The 17500-nt window shown below is 41.9% G+C and overlaps 1 protein-coding gene across 1 annotated transcript in view; it reads right to left on the bottom strand.

The window, feature by feature from the left end:
• LOC120043635 (trinucleotide repeat-containing gene 18 protein-like) overlaps window positions 1-17491 on the bottom strand; it is a 58845-nt gene extending 41354 nt beyond the window's left edge. The window contains exons 1-2 of the mRNA XM_038988189.1: window positions 17469-17491; window positions 9088-9282 (exon numbers count right to left, since the gene is read on the bottom strand). The gene's annotated coding sequence lies outside the window, so the exon portion shown is untranslated. The remainder of the gene's footprint in view (window positions 1-9087; window positions 9283-17468) is intronic.
• Between the last annotated feature and the right edge of the window lie 9 nt (window positions 17492-17500).

Raw genomic sequence — 17500 nt, 5'->3', positions numbered from 1 at the left:
ACAGGAAGATAGACAGGAAGAGAAACAGACAGACAGACAGGAAGACAGGTAGACAGACAGACAGGTAGATAGACAGGTAGGTAGACAGACAGACAGGTAAACAGACAGGAAGATAGACAGGAAGACAGGTAGACAGACAGACAGGTAGATAGACAGGAAGATAGGTAGACAGACAGACAGGTAGATAGACAGGAAGATAGGTAGACAGACAGACAGGTAAACAGACAGGTAGATAGACAGGTAGATAGGTAGACAGACAGACAGGTAGATAGACAGGTAGATAGACAGGAAGATAGGTAGACAGACAGACAGGTAGATAGACAGGAAGATAGGTAGACAGGAAGAGAAACAGACAGACAGACAGACAGACAGACAGACAGGTAGACAGACAGACAGGTAGATAGATAGACAGACAGGTAGATAGACAGGAAGATAGGTAGACAGACAGACAGGTAGATAGACAGGAAGATAGACAGGAAGAGAAACAGACAGACAGGCAGACAGACAGATAGATAGACAGGCAGACAGGTAGATAGACAGACAGACAGATAGACAGGCAGATAGACATGAAAAGAAACAGACAGATAGACAGGCTGGCTGGCAGATAGACACGAAGAGAAACAGACAGATAAGACAGACAATCAAGAGAATCAGACTAACGTATCAGGTGTAAAAGTCTATCCATCCAGAGATCTGTATATAATGACGACATGCTCATGTCCCCGGGCCTTAATAACGGGGAGTTGTTGTCCGAAAGGCGGGAAGGCAGGCGACAAGTTGAGGAAAAAACTGCCGCAATGGATTATGGGATTGTAGTTCATTACCACTTTTCTTAACTGAACTAGGTTTGAATATTTGCTTAAATGAAGACTACAACTCCCTTCAATCCAGCGTCCCATATAGTTCTTAATTTCTGTTGTGAATGATTTTGATATCAGAGAGTCATCACTGATCTGACTCCTCCCTACCAGAGAGTCATCACTGATCTGACTCCTCCCTACCAGAGTCATCACTGATCTGACTCCTCCCTACCAGAGTCATCACTGATCTGACTCCTCCCTACCAGAGAGTCATCACTGATCTGACTCCTCCCTACCAGAGGGTCATCACTGATCTGACTCCTCCCTACTAGAGAGTCATCACCGATCTGACTCCTCCCTATCAGAGAGTCATCACTGATCTGACTCCTCCCTATCAGAGTCATCACTGATCTGACTCCTCCATATCAGAGAGTCATCACTGATCTGACTCCTCCCTACCAGAGAGTCATCACAGATCTGACTCCTCCCTACCAGAGGGTCATCACTGATCTGACTCCTCCCTACCAGAGGGTCATCACTGATCTGACTCCTCCCTACCAGAGGGTCATCACCGATCTGACTCCTCCCTACCAGAGAGTCATCACTTTTTTTTTTAACACGATTTGTAACAGAGTTGGATAGAGGGCTCATCTTTGCCATCTTTGCATAAAGCAGATTTTGTGGCACGCGAGTGTCAATCCAAGTCTAACCAGATTGGTCAGCTCATTCATTACTAGGAAGGAAAGGAAGGAAGGAAGGAAGGAAGGATGCATGTCTACAGCTCGGGAAACACAAAAGGTTCTATTTGCGAAGCAAATGTTCATATTGACATTAATATTGTCCATGAGACTGAATATTCAACCCCAGATCCCGCCAGGCGACTAGTAGTTTGAGCATCCGTGTTAGCATTAGCATCATCACTGAGACACAGAGAGAGGAGGGACATCTTACTTACACAACAGGTGACAGGCGTGTGGCCTCAGGCAGGGTAGCGCATGGAGTAGCCTAGCATCGGCTAGCTATAGCGTAGCTTAGCTGTGTAGCTTAGTCGTAGCGTCGGCTAGCTATAGCGTAGCGTAGCCATGTAGCTTAGTCGTAGTGTCGGCTAGCTATAGCGTAGCCATGTAGCTTAGTCGTAGTGTCGGCTAGCTATAGCGTAGCTTAGCCATGTAGCGTCGGCTAGCTATAGCGTAGCTTAGCCATGTAGCGTCGGCTAGCTATAGCATAGCCATGTAGCCTAGTCATAGTATCGGCTAGCTATAGCGTAGCCATGTAGCATCAACTAGCTGTAGCATTCCCGTAAAACTTAAATTAAAAAAATATGCAAAATGCAGAAATCGGTCCGCCATTTACCGGTAGCTAAAATTTGACGAGTTCGCCTAATTTCAGTTTATGTGAGGAAAATAAGCAGTGTAGAAAATCATTGTCTAAACCGCTGTGAAATAGCTGTTCATTAAACACATTGTCAGCTGTTTGAAGCTTGTGTACAAAACCAAAAGTAAAAAACACATAGAAATAGAAAATATCCCCCATTCAATGAGAATGACAGATCTATAACGCCCATTCAATGAGAATGACAGATCTATAACCCCCATTCAATGAGAATGACAGATCTATAACTCAATGAGAATGACAGATCTATAACTCCCATTCAATGAGAATGACAGATCTATAACTCCCATTCAATGAGAATAACAGATCTATAACTCAATGAGAATGACAGATCTATAACCCCCATTCAATGAGAATGACAGATCTATAACTCAATGAGAATGACAGATCTATAACCCCCATTCAATGAGAATGACAGATCTATAACCCCCATTCAATGAGAATGACAGATCTATAACTCCCATTCAATGAGAATAACAGATCTATAACCCCCATTCAATGAGAATAACAGATCTATAACCCCCATTCAATGAGAATGACAGATCTATAACTCCCATTCAATGAGAATAACAGATCTATAACTCCCATTCAATGAGAATAACAGATCTATAACTCCCATTCAATGAGAATAACAGATCTATAACTCCCATTCAATGAGAATAACAGATCTATAACTCAATGAGAATAACAGATCTATAACTCCCATTCAATGAGAATAACAGATCTATAACTCCCATTCAATGAGAATAACAGATCTATAACTCAATGAGAATAACAGATCTATAACTCCCATTCAATGAGAATAACAGATCTATAACTCCCATTCAATGAGAATGACAGATCTATAACTCCCATTCAATGAATAACAGATCTATAACTCCCATTCAATGAGAATAACAGATCTATAACTCCCATTCAATGAGAATGACAGATCTATAACTCCCATTCAATGAGAATGACAGATCTATAACTCAATGAGAATAACAGATCTATCTCTCATTCAATGAGAATGACAGATCTATAACTCCCATTCAATGAGAATGACAGATCTATAACTCAATGAGAATAACAGATCTATAACTCAATGAGAATAACAGATCTATTACTCCCATTCAATGAGAATAACAGATCTATAACTCAATGAGAATAACAGATCTATAACTCCCATTCAATGAGAATGACAGATCTATAACTCAATGAGAATAACAGATCTATCTCTCATTCAATGAGAATGACAGATCTATAACTCCCATTCAATGAGAATGACAGATCTATAACTCAATGAGAATAACAGATCTATAACTCAATGAGAATAACAGATCTATTACTCCCATTCAATGAGAATAACAGATCTATAACTCAATGAGAATAACAGATCTATAACTCCCATTCAATGAGAATAACAGATCTATAACTCAATGAGAATGACAGATCTATAACTCCCATTCAATGAGAATGACAGATCTATAACTCCCATTCAATGAGAATGACAGATCTATAACTCCCATTCAATGAGAATGACAGATCTATAACTCAATGAGAATAACAGATCTATAACTCAATGAGAATAACAGATCTATTACTCCCATTCAATGAGAATAACAGATCTATAACTCAATGAGAATAACAGATCTATAACTCCCATTCAATGAGAATAACAGATCTATAACTCAATGAGAATAACAGATCTATAACTCCCATTCAATGAGAATGACAGATCTATAACTCAATGAGAATAACAGATCTATCTCTCATTCAATGAGAATGACAGATCTATAACTCCCATTCAATGAGAATGACAGATCTATAACTCAATGAGAATAACAGATCTATAACTCAATGAGAATAACAGATCTATTACTCCCATTCAATGAGAATAACAGATCTATAACTCAATGAGAATAACAGATCTATAACTCCCATTCAATGAGAATGACAGATCTATAACTCAATGAGAATAACAGATCTATCTCTCATTCAATGAGAATGACAGATCTATAACTCCCATTCAATGAGAATGACAGATCTATAACTCAATGAGAATAACAGATCTATAACTCAATGAGAATAACAGATCTATTACTCCCATTCAATGAGAATAACAGATCTATAACTCAATGAGAATAACAGATCTATAACTCCCATTCAATGAGAATAACAGATCTATAACTCAATGAGAATAACAGATCTATAACTCCCATTCAATGAGAATGACAGATCTATAACTCCCATTCAATGAGAATGACAGATCTATAACTCCCATTCAATGAGAATAACAGATCTATAACTCCCATTCAATGAGAATGACAGATCTATAACCCCCATTCAATGAGAATAACAGATCTATAACTCCCATTCAATGAGAATGACAGATCTATAACTCCCATTCAATGAGAATGACAGATCTATAACTCCCATTAAATGAGAATAACAGATCTATAACTCCCATTCAATGAGAATAACAGATCTATAACTCCCATTCAATGAGAATGACAGATCTATAACTCCCATTCAATGAGAATAACAGATCTATAACTCCCATTCAATGAGAATGACAGATCTATAACTCAATGAGAATAACAGATCTATAACTCCCATTCAATGAGAATAACAGATCTATAACCCCCATTCAATGAGAATAACAGATCTATAACTCAATGAGAATAACAGATCTATAACTCCCATTCAATGAGAATAACAGATCTATAACTCCCATTCAGACAGGCTTCTATTTTAGCCAGTCGTCCATTTCCTTAATGAACACAGCTTTTGCTTATTTGCATAGTTAAATTGTTTAATTCCAGCATTCACTTCCAGTATTTTAATACATTTCTTCATTTCCTGTATTCATTTGAATACGTTTCTTCATTTCCTGTATTCATTTGAATACATTTCCTCATTTCCTGTATTCATTTGAATACATTTCTTCATTTCCTGTATTCATGTGAATACATTTCCTTCACTAATGTGTTATCATTTACACACTGCGTCACGTTTTCGTCTTAGTATGCCTCTATTTCGGGGGGGGGGGGGGGGGGGGGGACTTTTCCCTGACAGAATAATTATTCTCCTCTGACTGTGCATTTTCTGCAGTTCTTACTTTCACCACTGGTCGATCGGCCGACTTCTCTCAGGGTCTGTACCTCCCAAAGTTGTTGACTGTTTTTGTGCTTCAAGTTAGCAAGCAGTTAGCAGCCAACGGCAAGCAGTTAGCAGCCAACGGCTAGCAGTTAGCAGCCAACGGCTAGCGGTTTCTTACTGGCGATAAGAACGGATGATTGCTATAATTTTTTCGAATCATTATAGAATTATTTCATTTAACAAATCAAACAAACCTCGTAAAACAATTAATTTAGACTGCGTTTATTTGAAACGGGCGTTTAATTTGCTGAAATGCGTGCCGTTGCCCGGCTGTTAAAAGGAACAGGCGACTATTTGAGACAGCTTAATTTAAGTTTTAGTAGACTGGCTAGTATAGCTAGCTGTAGCATCAACAAGCTGTAGCATAGACTAGCTATAGCTAGCCGTAGCATAGACTAGCTATAGCTAGCCGTAGCATCAACTAGCTGTAGCATAGACTAGCTATAGCATCAACACGCCGTAGCATAGACTAGCTATAGCTAGCCGTAGCATCAACTAGCTGTAGCATAGACTAGCTATAGCATCAACACGCAGTAGCATAGACTAGCTATAGCATCAACAAGCTTTAGCATAGACTAGCTATAGCTAGCCGTAGCATCATCTAGCTGTAGGATAGACTAGCTATAGCTAGCCGTACCTTAGCGAGGTAGAATGGCTAAAGGTGGCGCTAGTCCTGGCAGGCTTCAGTGTGCGTCAGCAGTAGCAGAACAAACAGCATAGGCTGAGAGACATGTAAAGCATCATGGGTAGGAGAGGGGTCATGAGTGAGGGGGTGAAAGATGAGCAGGTGACAGCGAACGACAGGAAGGGGCGGAGTTATCTGGAGGTTTAGTAGACGGGAAGAGGAGCCCTATTCTTTCAAATATCCCAACGAGCCAATCAGATAGTTTGAACTGTGTGTGTCGTGTGTGTGTGTGTGTGTGTGTGTGTGTGTGTGTGTGTGTGTGTGTGTGTGTGTGTGTGTGTGAGAGCGTTAGGAATCTAAAAAATCCCTCTGAAACCAACAGGTAGCCTTCCTCCATCACTATCCGTGTCCCAAACCTCAACCCTTACCATAGCCCTCACAATCACATGCCGTCTTCATTGAAAAGGAGTTCTGTGTGTGTGTGTGTGTTTAATCCACTGTACTCCCTGTGTGATGCAGAGTAGCCCACAACTAAAACCCTCCATTGAGCCCTGAAACACTACAGTGTAGGGAACCTAGTGCCCTGTGTGATGCAGAGTAGCCCACAACTAAAACCCTCCATTGAGCCCTGAAACACTACAGTGTAGGGAACCTAGTGCCCTGTGTGATGCAGAGTAGCCCACAACTAAAACCCTCCATTGAGCCCTGAAACACTACAGTGTAGGGAACCTAGTGCCCTGTGTGATGCAGAGTAGCCCACAACTAAAACCCTCCATTGAGCCCTGAAACACTACAGTGTAGGGAACCTAGTGCCCTGTGTGATGCAGAGTAGCCCACAACTAAAACCCCCCATTGGCCCTGAAGCATTACAGTGTAGGGTGCCCTTGTGCTGTGGGGCTGGGTTTAGGAGGGATATTGGTCCAACTGAGCAAGTAGTGTGTGCAGCCAACAGACAAGACAAGGCAGACAGAGAGAGACAGACGAAGCGAGAGACAAGGATCACAGGTGAGTTGGCTTTCTTTACCAAATCAATTTTAAAAAACAACACTTTTAATAAAAAAACTTCAGTATCAAAAAACACAACTTTTTGTTTGTTTGTTTGTTGAAAAACACACATCAACACATGTATCAAATGTAAAAAAAAAAAAAAAAAAAGTCCACAGCAGTCTGAGCAAGCCATGCAAAACCGTGACAACCGCATCCGTGACAACCGCAACCGTGACAACCGTAACAAAATCAAGTCTAAACCAGGAAGCAGCAGCGGCAGGGAGAGGAACGGGACTCTAAAGAACCTGGGATGATGTCACAGCTGTAAGAGCCCTCTCTCTCTCTGTGTGTGGTCAGTAAGCAGGAAGTGAGGTCAGTGAGGTGAAACACTCAGAATGAGGCAGATTTTACAGTTTTGAGATGACAGGATTTCCTACAGTAAAACATCTCTATCTCAACAGAGATGATGTGATTCCCTACAACATCTCTACCTCAACAGAGATGATGTGATTCCCTACAACATCTCTACCTCAACAGAGATGATGTGATTCCCTACAACATCTCTACCTCAACAGAGATGATGTGATTCCCTACAACATCTCTACCTCAACAGAGATGACGTGATTCCCTACAACAAAACATCTCTACCTCAACGTTTATTAGAGATGTGATTCCCTACAACATCTCTACCTCAACAGAGATGATGTGATTCCCTACAACATCTCTACCTCAACAGAGATGATGTGATTCCCTACAACATCTCTACCTCAACAGAGATGATGTGATTCCCTACAACATCTCTACCTCAACAGAGATGATGTGATTCCCTACAACATCTCTACCTCAACAGAGATGATGTGATTCCCTACAACATCTCTACCTCAACAGAGATGATGTGATTCCCTACAACATCTCTACCTCAACAGAGATGATGTGATTCCCTACAACATCTCTACCTCAACAGAGATGATGTGATTCCCTACAACATCTCTACCTCAACAGAGATGATGTGATTCCCTACAACATCTCTACCTCAACAGAGATGATGTGATTCCCTACAACATCTCTACCTCAACAGAGATGATGTGATTCCCTACATCTCTACCTCAACAGAGATGATGTGATTCCCTACATCTCTACCTCAACAGAGATGATGTGATTCCCTACAACATCTCTACCTCAACAGAGATGATGTGATTCCCTACAACATCTCTACCTCAACAGAGATGACGTGATTCCCTACAACAAAACATCTCTACCTCAACGTTTATTAGAGATGTGATTCCCTACAACATCTCTACCTCAACAGAGATGATGTGATTCCCTACAACATCTCTACCTCAACAGAGATGACGTGATTCCCTACAACAAAACATCTCTACCTCAACGTTTATTAGAGATGTGATTCCCTACAACATCTCTACCTCAACAGAGATGATGTGATTCCCTACAACATCTCTACCTCAACAGAGATGATGTGATTCCCTACAACATCTCTACCTCAACAGAGATGATGTGATTCCCTACAACATCTCTACCTCAACAGAGATGATGTGATTCCCTACAACATCTCTACCTCAACAGAGATGATGTGATTCCCTACAACATCTCTACCTCAACAGAGATGATGTGATTCCCTACAACATCTCTACCTCAACAGAGATGATGTGATTCCCTACAACATCTCTACCTCAACAGAGATGATGTGATTCCCTACATCTCTACCTCAACAGAGATGATGTGATTCCCTACATCTCTACCTCAACAGAGATGATGTGATTCCCTACAACATCTCTACCTCAACAGAGATGATGTGATTCCCTACAACATCTCTACCTCAACAGAGATGATGTGATTCCCTACAACATCTCTACCTCAACAGAGATGATGTGATTCCCTACAACATCTCTACCTCAACAGAGATGATGTGATTCCCTACAACATCTCTACCTCAACAGAGATGATGTGATTCCCTACAACATCTCTACCTCAACAGAGATGATGTGATTCCCTACAACATCTCTACCTCAACAGAGATGATGTGATTCCCTACAACATCTCTACCTCAACGTTAGCAACGTTCTGCCCTTTTGAAAAGATCACAGAGGGTGTGGTCAGTAACCAGGGGGTGTGGTCAGTAACCTTGATCGAAGGAGTCGTCGGAGGAGCTAAGCCCCGCCTCCTGCAGCAGGAGGGATAAGTGCTTCTGTTTCCTCTCCCGAGCCGCCTGATTGGACGAGGAGGGGGACGGTCTCTTCCTGGGCGGGGCTGTGTGAGGTCGCAACCCTGAGGAGGGGTGACAGCCCCCCCGAGGGACATCCTCTTCAGAGTCCGAGTCTGGTGCAGAGAACACAGGGTCAGGACACAACGAACACACATTAACATGTTACTCATTTAGCAGACTTTCTTATCCAGAGAGACTTAGTATATTCAGATAGCTAGGTGGACAACCACATATTACAGTAGTTAGTATATTCAGATAGCTAGGTGGACAACCACATATTACAGTAGTTAGTATATTCAGATAGCTAGGTGGGACAACCACATATCACAGTAGTTAGTATATTCAGATAGCTAGGTGGACAACCACATATTACAGTAGTTAGTATATTCAGATAGCTAGGTGGACAACCACATATTACAGTAGTTAGTATATTCAGATAGCTAGGTGAGACAACCACATATTACAGTAGTTAGTATATTCAGATAGCTAGGTGGGACAACCACATATCACAGTAGTTAGTATATTCAGATAGCTAGGTGGACAACCACATATTACAGTAGTTAGTATATTCAGATAGCTAGGTGGGACAACCACATATCACAGTAGTTAGTATATTCAGATAGCTAGGTGGGACAACCACATATTACAGTAGTTAGTATATTCAGATAGCTAGGTGGACAACCACATATTACAGTAGTTAGTATATTCAGATAGCTAGGTGAGACAACCACATATCACAGTAGTTAGTATATTCAGATAGGTAGGTGGGACAACCACATATCACAGTAGTTAGTATATTCAGATAGCTAGGTGGGACAACCACATATCACAGTAGTTAGTATATTCAGATAGCTAGGTGGGACAACCACATATTACAGTAGTTAGTATATTCAGATAGCTAGGTGGGACAACCACATATCACAGTAGTTAGTATATTCAGATAGCTAGGTGGGACAACCACATATCACAGTAGTTAGTATATTCAGATAGCTAGGTGGGACAACCACATATCACAGTAGTTAGTATATTCAGATAGCTAGGTGGGACAACCACATATTACAGTAGTTAGTATATTCAGATAGCTAGGTGGGACAACCACATATCACAGTAGTTAGTATATTCAGATAGCTAGGTGGGACAACCACATATCACAGTAGTTAGTATATTCAGATAGCTAGGTGGACAACCACATATCACAGTAGTTAGTATATTCAGATAGCTAGGTGGACAACCACATATTACAGTAGTTAGTATATTCAGATAGCTAGGTGGGACAACCACATATCACAGTAGTTAGTATATTCATAGTATATTCAGATAGCTAGGTGAGACAACCACATATTACAGTAGTTAGTATATTCAGATAGCTAGGTGGGACAACCACATATTACAGTAGTTAGTATATTCAGATAGCTAGGTGAGACAACCACATATTACAGTAGTTAGTATATTCAGATAGCTAGGTGGGACAACCACATATTACAGTAGTTAGTATATTCAGATAGCTAGGTGGGACAACCACATATCACAGTAGTTAGTATATTCAGATAGCTAGGTGGACAACCACATATTACAGTAGTTAGTATATTCAGATAGCTAGGTGGACAACCACATATTACAGTAGTTAGTATATTCAGATAGCTAGGTGAGACAACCACATATCACAGTAGTTAGTATATTCAGATAGCTAGGTGGGACAACCACATATTACAGTAGTTAGTATATTCAGATAGCTAGGTGGACAACCACATATTACAGTAGTTAGTATATTCAGATAGCTAGGTGGACAACCACATATTACAGTAGTTAGTATATTCAGATAGCTAGGTGGGACAACCACATATTACAGTAGTTAGTATATTCAGATAGCTAGGTGGACAACCACATATTACAGTAGTTAGTATATTCAGATAGCTAGGTGAGACAACCACATATCACAGTAGTTAGTATATTCAGATAGCTAGGTGGGACAACCACATATCACAGTAGTTAGTATATTCAGATAGCTAGGTGGACAACCACATATCACAGTAGTTAGTATATTCAGATAGCTAGGTGGGACAACCACATATCACAGTAGTTAGTATATTCAGATAGCTAGGTGGGACAACCACATATCACAGTAGTTAGTATATTCAGATAGCTAGGTGGGACAACCACATATCACAGTAGTTAGTATATTCAGATAGCTAGGTGGACAACCACATATCACAGTAGTTAGTATATTCAGATAGCTAGGTGGGACAACCACATATTACAGTAGTTAGTATATTCAGATAGCTAGGTGGGACAACCACATATCACAGTAGTTAGTATATTCAGATAGCTAGGTGGGACAACCACATATCACAGTAGTTAGTATATTCAGATAGCTAGGTGGACAACCACATATCACAGTAGTTAGTATATTCAGATAGCTAGGTGGACAACCACATATTACAGTAGTTAGTATATTCAGATAGCTAGGTGGGACAACCACATATCACAGTAGTTAGTATATTCATAGTATATTCAGATAGCTAGGTGGGACAACCACATATTACAGTAGTTAGTATATTCAGATAGCTAGGTGGGACAACCACACATCACAGTAGTTAGTATATTCAGATAGCTAGGTGAGACAACCACATATCACAGTAGTTAGTATATTCAGATAGCTAGGTGGGACAACCACATATTACAGTAGTTAGTATATTCAGATAGCTAGGTGGACAACCACATATCACAGTAGTTAGTATATTCAGATAGCTAGGTGGGACAACCACATATCACAGTAGTTAGTATATTCAGATAGCTAGGTGGGACAACCACATATCACAGTAGTTAGTATATTCAGATAGCTAGGTGGGACAACCACATATCACAGTAGTTAGTATATTCAGATAGCTAGGTGGGACAACCACATATCACAGTAGTTAGTATATTCAGATAGCTAGGTGGACAACCACATATCACAGTAGTTAGTATATTCAGATAGCTAGGTGAGACAACCACATATTACAGTAGTTAGTATATTCATCTTCAGATAGCTAGGTGGACAACCACATATCACAGTAGTTAGTATATTCAGATAGCTAGGTGGGACAACCACATATCACAGTAGTTAGTATATTCAGATAGCTAGGTGGGACAACCACATATTACAGTAGTTAGTATATTCAGATAGCTAGGTGGACAACCACATATTACAGTAGTTAGTATATTCATCTTCAGATAGCTAGGTGGGACAACCACATATCACAGTAGTTAGTATATTCAGATAGCTAGGTGAGACAACCACATATCACAGTAGTTAGTATATTCAGATAGCTAGGTGGACAACCACATATCACAGTAGTTAGTATATTCAGATAGCTAGGTGAGACAACCACATATTACAGTAGTTAGTATATTCAGATAGCTAGGTGGGACAACCACATATTACAGTAGTTAGTATATTCAGATAGCTAGGTGGGACAACCACATATTACAGTAGTTAGTATATTCAGATAGCTAGGTGGGACAACCACATATTACAGTAGTTAGTATATTCAGATAGCTAGGTGGGACAACCACATATTACAGTAGTTAGTATATTCAGATAGCTAGGTGGGACAACCACATATCACAGTAGTTAGTATATTCAGATAGCTAGGTGGGACAACCACATATCACAGTAGTTAGTATATTCAGATAGCTAGGTGGACAACCACATATCACAGTAGTTAGTATATTCAGATAGCTAGGTGAGACAACCACATATTACAGTAGTTAGTATATTCAGATAGCTAGGTGAGACAACCACATATCACAGTAGTTAGTATATTCAGATAGCTAGGTGGACAACCACATATTACAGTAGTTAGTATATTCAGATAGCTAGGTGGGACAACCACATATTACAGTAGTTAGTATATTCAGATAGCTAGGTGGGACAACCACATATTACAGTAGTTAGTATATTCAGATAGCTAGGTGGACAACCACATATTACAGTAGTTAGTATATTCAGATAGCTAGGTGGGACAACCACATATTACAGTAGTTAGTATATTCAGATAGCTAGGTGGGACAACCACATATCACAGTAGTTAGTATATTCATAGTATATTCAGATAGCTAGGTGAGACAACCACATATTACAGTAGTTAGTATATTCAGATAGCTAGGTGGGACAACCACATATTACAGTAGTTAGTATATTCAGATAGCTAGGTGGGACAACCACATATCACAGTAGTTAGTATATTCAGATAGCTAGGTGGGACAACCACATATTACAGTAGTTAGTATATTCAGATAGCTAGGTGAGACAACCACATATTACAGTAGTTAGTATATTCAGATAGCTAGGTGGACAACCACATATTACAGTAGTTAGTATATTCAGATAGCTAGGTGGGACAACCACATATCACAGTAGTTAGTATATTCAGATAGCTAGGTGGACAACCACATATTACAGTCATAGTACAATAAGAACCCTTTTCCTTAGTAAAGTATACGATTGGCACGGACTCTACTGTCCTACACTACACGACCAAAAGTATGTGGACACCTGCTTGTCCAACATCTCATTCCAAAATCATGGGCATTAATATGGAGTTGGTCCCCGCTTTGCTGCTATAACAGCCTCCACTCTTCAGGGAAGTCATTAATATGGAGATGGACCACCTTTGCTGCTATAACAGCCTCCACTCTTCTGGGAAGGCTTTCCACTAGATGTTGGAACATTGCTGCTATAACAGCCTCCACTCTTCTGGGAAGGCTTTCCACTAGATGTTGGAACATTGCTGCTATAACAGCCTCCACTCTCTGGGAAGGCTTTCCACTAGATGTTGGAACATTGCTGCTATAACAGCCTCCACTCTTCTGGGAAGGCTTTCCACTAGATGTTGGAACATTGCTGCTATAACAGCCTCCACTCTTCTGGGAAGGCTTTCCACTAGATGTTGGAACATTGCTGCTATAACAGCCTCCACTCTTCTGGGAAGGCTTTCCACTAGATGTTGGAACATTGCTGCTATAACAGCCTCCACTCTTCTGGGAAGGCTTTCCACTAGATGTTGGAACATTGCCGCTATAACAGCCTCCACTCTTCTGGGAAGGCTTTCCACTAGATGTTGGAACATTGCTGCTGTAACAGCCTCCACTCTTCTGGGAAGGCTTTCCACTAGATGTTGGAACATTGCTGCTATAACAGCCTCCACTCTTCTGGGAAGGCTTTCCACTAGATGTTGGAACATTGCTGCTATAACAGCCTCCACTCTTCTGGGAAGGCTTTCCACTAGATGTTGGAACATTGCTGCTATAACAGCCTCCACTCTTCTGGCAAGGCTTTCCACTAGATGTTGGAACATTGCTGCTATAACAGCCTCCACTCTTCTGGGAAGGCTTTCTACTAGATGTTGGAACATTGCTGCTATAACAGCCTCCACTCTTCAGGGAAGTCATTAATATGGAGTTGGTCCCCCCCTTTGCTGCTATAACAGCCTCCAGTCTTCTGGGAAGTCATTAATATGGAGTTGGATCCCCCCTTGCTGCTATAACAGCCTCCACTCTTCTGGGAAGGCTTTCCACTAGATGTTGGAACATTGCTGCTATAACAGCCTCCACTCTTCTGGGAAGGCTTTCCACTAGATGTTGGAACATTGCTGCTGTAACAGCCTCCACTCTTCTGGGAAGGCTTTCCACTAGGTGTTGGAACATTGCTGCTATAACAGCCTCCACTCTTCTGGGAAGGCTTTCCACTAGATGTTGGAACATTGCTGCTATAACAGCCTCCACTCTTCTGGGAAGGCTTTCCACTAGGTGTTGGAACATTGCTGCTATAACAGCCTCCACTCTTCTGGGAAGGCTTTCCACTAGATGTTGGAACATTGCTGCTGTAACAGCCTCCACTCTTCTGGGAAGGCTTTCCACTAGATGTTGGAACATTGCTGCTATAACAGCCTCCACTCTTCTGGGAAGGCTTTCCACTAGATGTTGGAACATTGCTGCTGTAACAGCCTCCACTCTTCTGGGAAGGCTTTCCACTAGGTGTTGGAACATTGCTGCTATAACAGCCTCCACTCTTCTGGGAAGGCTTTCCACTAGATGTTGGAACATTGCTGCTATAACAGCCTCCACTCTTCTGGGAAGGCTTTCCACTAGATGTTGGAAAATTGCCGCTATAACAGCCTCCACTCTTCTGGGAAGGCTTTCCACTAGATGTTGGAACATTGCTGCTATAACAGCCTCCACTCTTCTGGGAAGGCTTTCCACTAGATGTTGGAACATTGCTGCTATAACAGCCTCCACTCTTCTGGGAAGGCTTTCCACTAGATGTTGGAACATTGCTGCTGTAACAGCCTCCACTCTTCTGGGAAGGCTTTCCACTAGATGTTGGAACATTGCTGCTGTAACAGCCTCCACTCTTCTGGGAAGGCTTTCCACTAGGTGTTGGAACATTGCTGCTATAACAGCCTCCACTCTTCTGGGAAGGCTTTCCACTAGATGTTGGAACATTGCTGCTATAACAGCCTCCACTCTTCTGGGAAGGCTTTCCACTAGATGTTGGAACATTGCCGCTATAACAGCCTCCACTCTTCTGGGAAGGCTTTCCACTAGATGTTGGAACATTGCTGCTATAACAGCCTCCACTCTTCTGGGAAGGCTTTCCACTAGATGTTGGAACATTGCTGCTATAACAGCCTCCACTCTTCTGGGAAGGCTTTCCACTAGATGTTGGAACATTGCTGCTATAACAGCCTCCACTCTTCTGGGAAGGCTTTCCACTAGATGTTGGAACATTGCTGCTATAACAGCCTCCACTCTTCTGGGAAGGCTTTCCACTAGATGTTGGAACATTGCTGCTATAACAGCCTCCACTCTTCTGAGAAGGCTTTCCACTAGATGTTGGAACATTGCTGCTATAACAACCTCCACTCTTCTGGGAAGGCTTTCCACTAGATGTTGGAACATTGCCGCTATAACAGCCTCCACTCTTCTGGGAAGGCTTTCCACTAGATGTTGGAACATTGCTGCTATAACAGCCTCCACTCTTCTGGGAAGGCTTTCCACTAGATGTTGGAACATTGCTGCTATAACAGCCTCCACTCTTCTGGGGAGGCTTTCCACTAGATGTTGGAACATTGCTGCTATAACAGCCTCCACTCTTCTGGGAAGGTTTTCCACTAGATGTTGGAACATTGCTGCTATAACAGCCTCCACTCTTCTGGGAAGGCTTTCCACTAGATGTTGGAACATTGGTGCTATAACAGCCTCCACTCTTCTGGGAAGGCTTTCCACTAGATGTTGGAACATTGCTGCTATAACAGCCTCCACTCTTCTGGGAAGGCTTTCCACTAGATGTTGGAACATTGCTGCGGGGACTTGCTTCCATTCAGCCACAAGAGCATTAGTGAGGTCGGGCACTGATGTTGGGCGATTAGGCCTGGCTCGCAGTCGGCGTTCCAATTCATCCCAAAGGTGTTCGATGGGGTTGAGGTTAGGGCTCTGTGCAGGCCAGTCAAGTTCTTCCACACCAATCAACAAAATATTTCTGTATGGACCTCACTTTGTGCGCATGGTCATGCTGAAACAGGAAATGGCCTTCCCCAAACTTTTTCCACAAAGTTGGAAGCACAGAATCGTCTAGAATGTCATTGTATGCTGTAGCGTTAAGACTTCCCTTCACTGGAACTAAGGTGCCCGAACCATGAAAAACAGCCACAGACCATTATTCCTCCTCCACCAAACTTTACAGTTGACACTATGCATTGGGGCAGGTAGCGTTCTCTTGGCACCCGCCAAACCCAGATTCGTCCGTCGGACTGCCAGATGGTGAAGTGTGATTCATCACTCCAGAGAAAGTGTTTCCACTGCTCCAGAGTCCAATGACGGTGAGCTTTACACCACTCCAGCCGACCCTTGGCATTGCACATGGTGATCTTAGGCTTGTGTGCAGCTGCTCGGCCATGGAAACCCATTTCATGAAGCTCCAGACAAACAGTTATTGTGCTTCCAGAGGCAGAAGAACATCACACACACACACTCACACTCACACACACTCACGCACACTCACCACACTCACACCACAAACACACACACACCACAAACACACACACACCACAAACACCCACAACACACACACACCACAACACACACACACCACAACACACACACACACCACCCACACCACACCCATACCACACCACACCCACCCACACCACACCACAAACACACACACACCCACACCACAATCACACACACATATCCTCAGTCTGTACAGGGTTAGGACACACCGACACACACACCGTACTAACAAAGTGTAACTCACTGTAGTCGTAGCTGGAGCGTTGAGAGGAGAGT

The sequence above is a fragment of the Salvelinus namaycush genome, unplaced genomic scaffold, assembly GCF_016432855.1.
Source record: "Salvelinus namaycush isolate Seneca unplaced genomic scaffold, SaNama_1.0 Scaffold980, whole genome shotgun sequence".
NCBI lineage: Eukaryota > Metazoa > Chordata > Actinopteri > Salmoniformes > Salmonidae > Salvelinus > Salvelinus namaycush.
The sequence above is the reverse complement of the archived record's forward strand: the minus strand, read 5'-3'. Positions and strand labels throughout refer to the sequence as shown.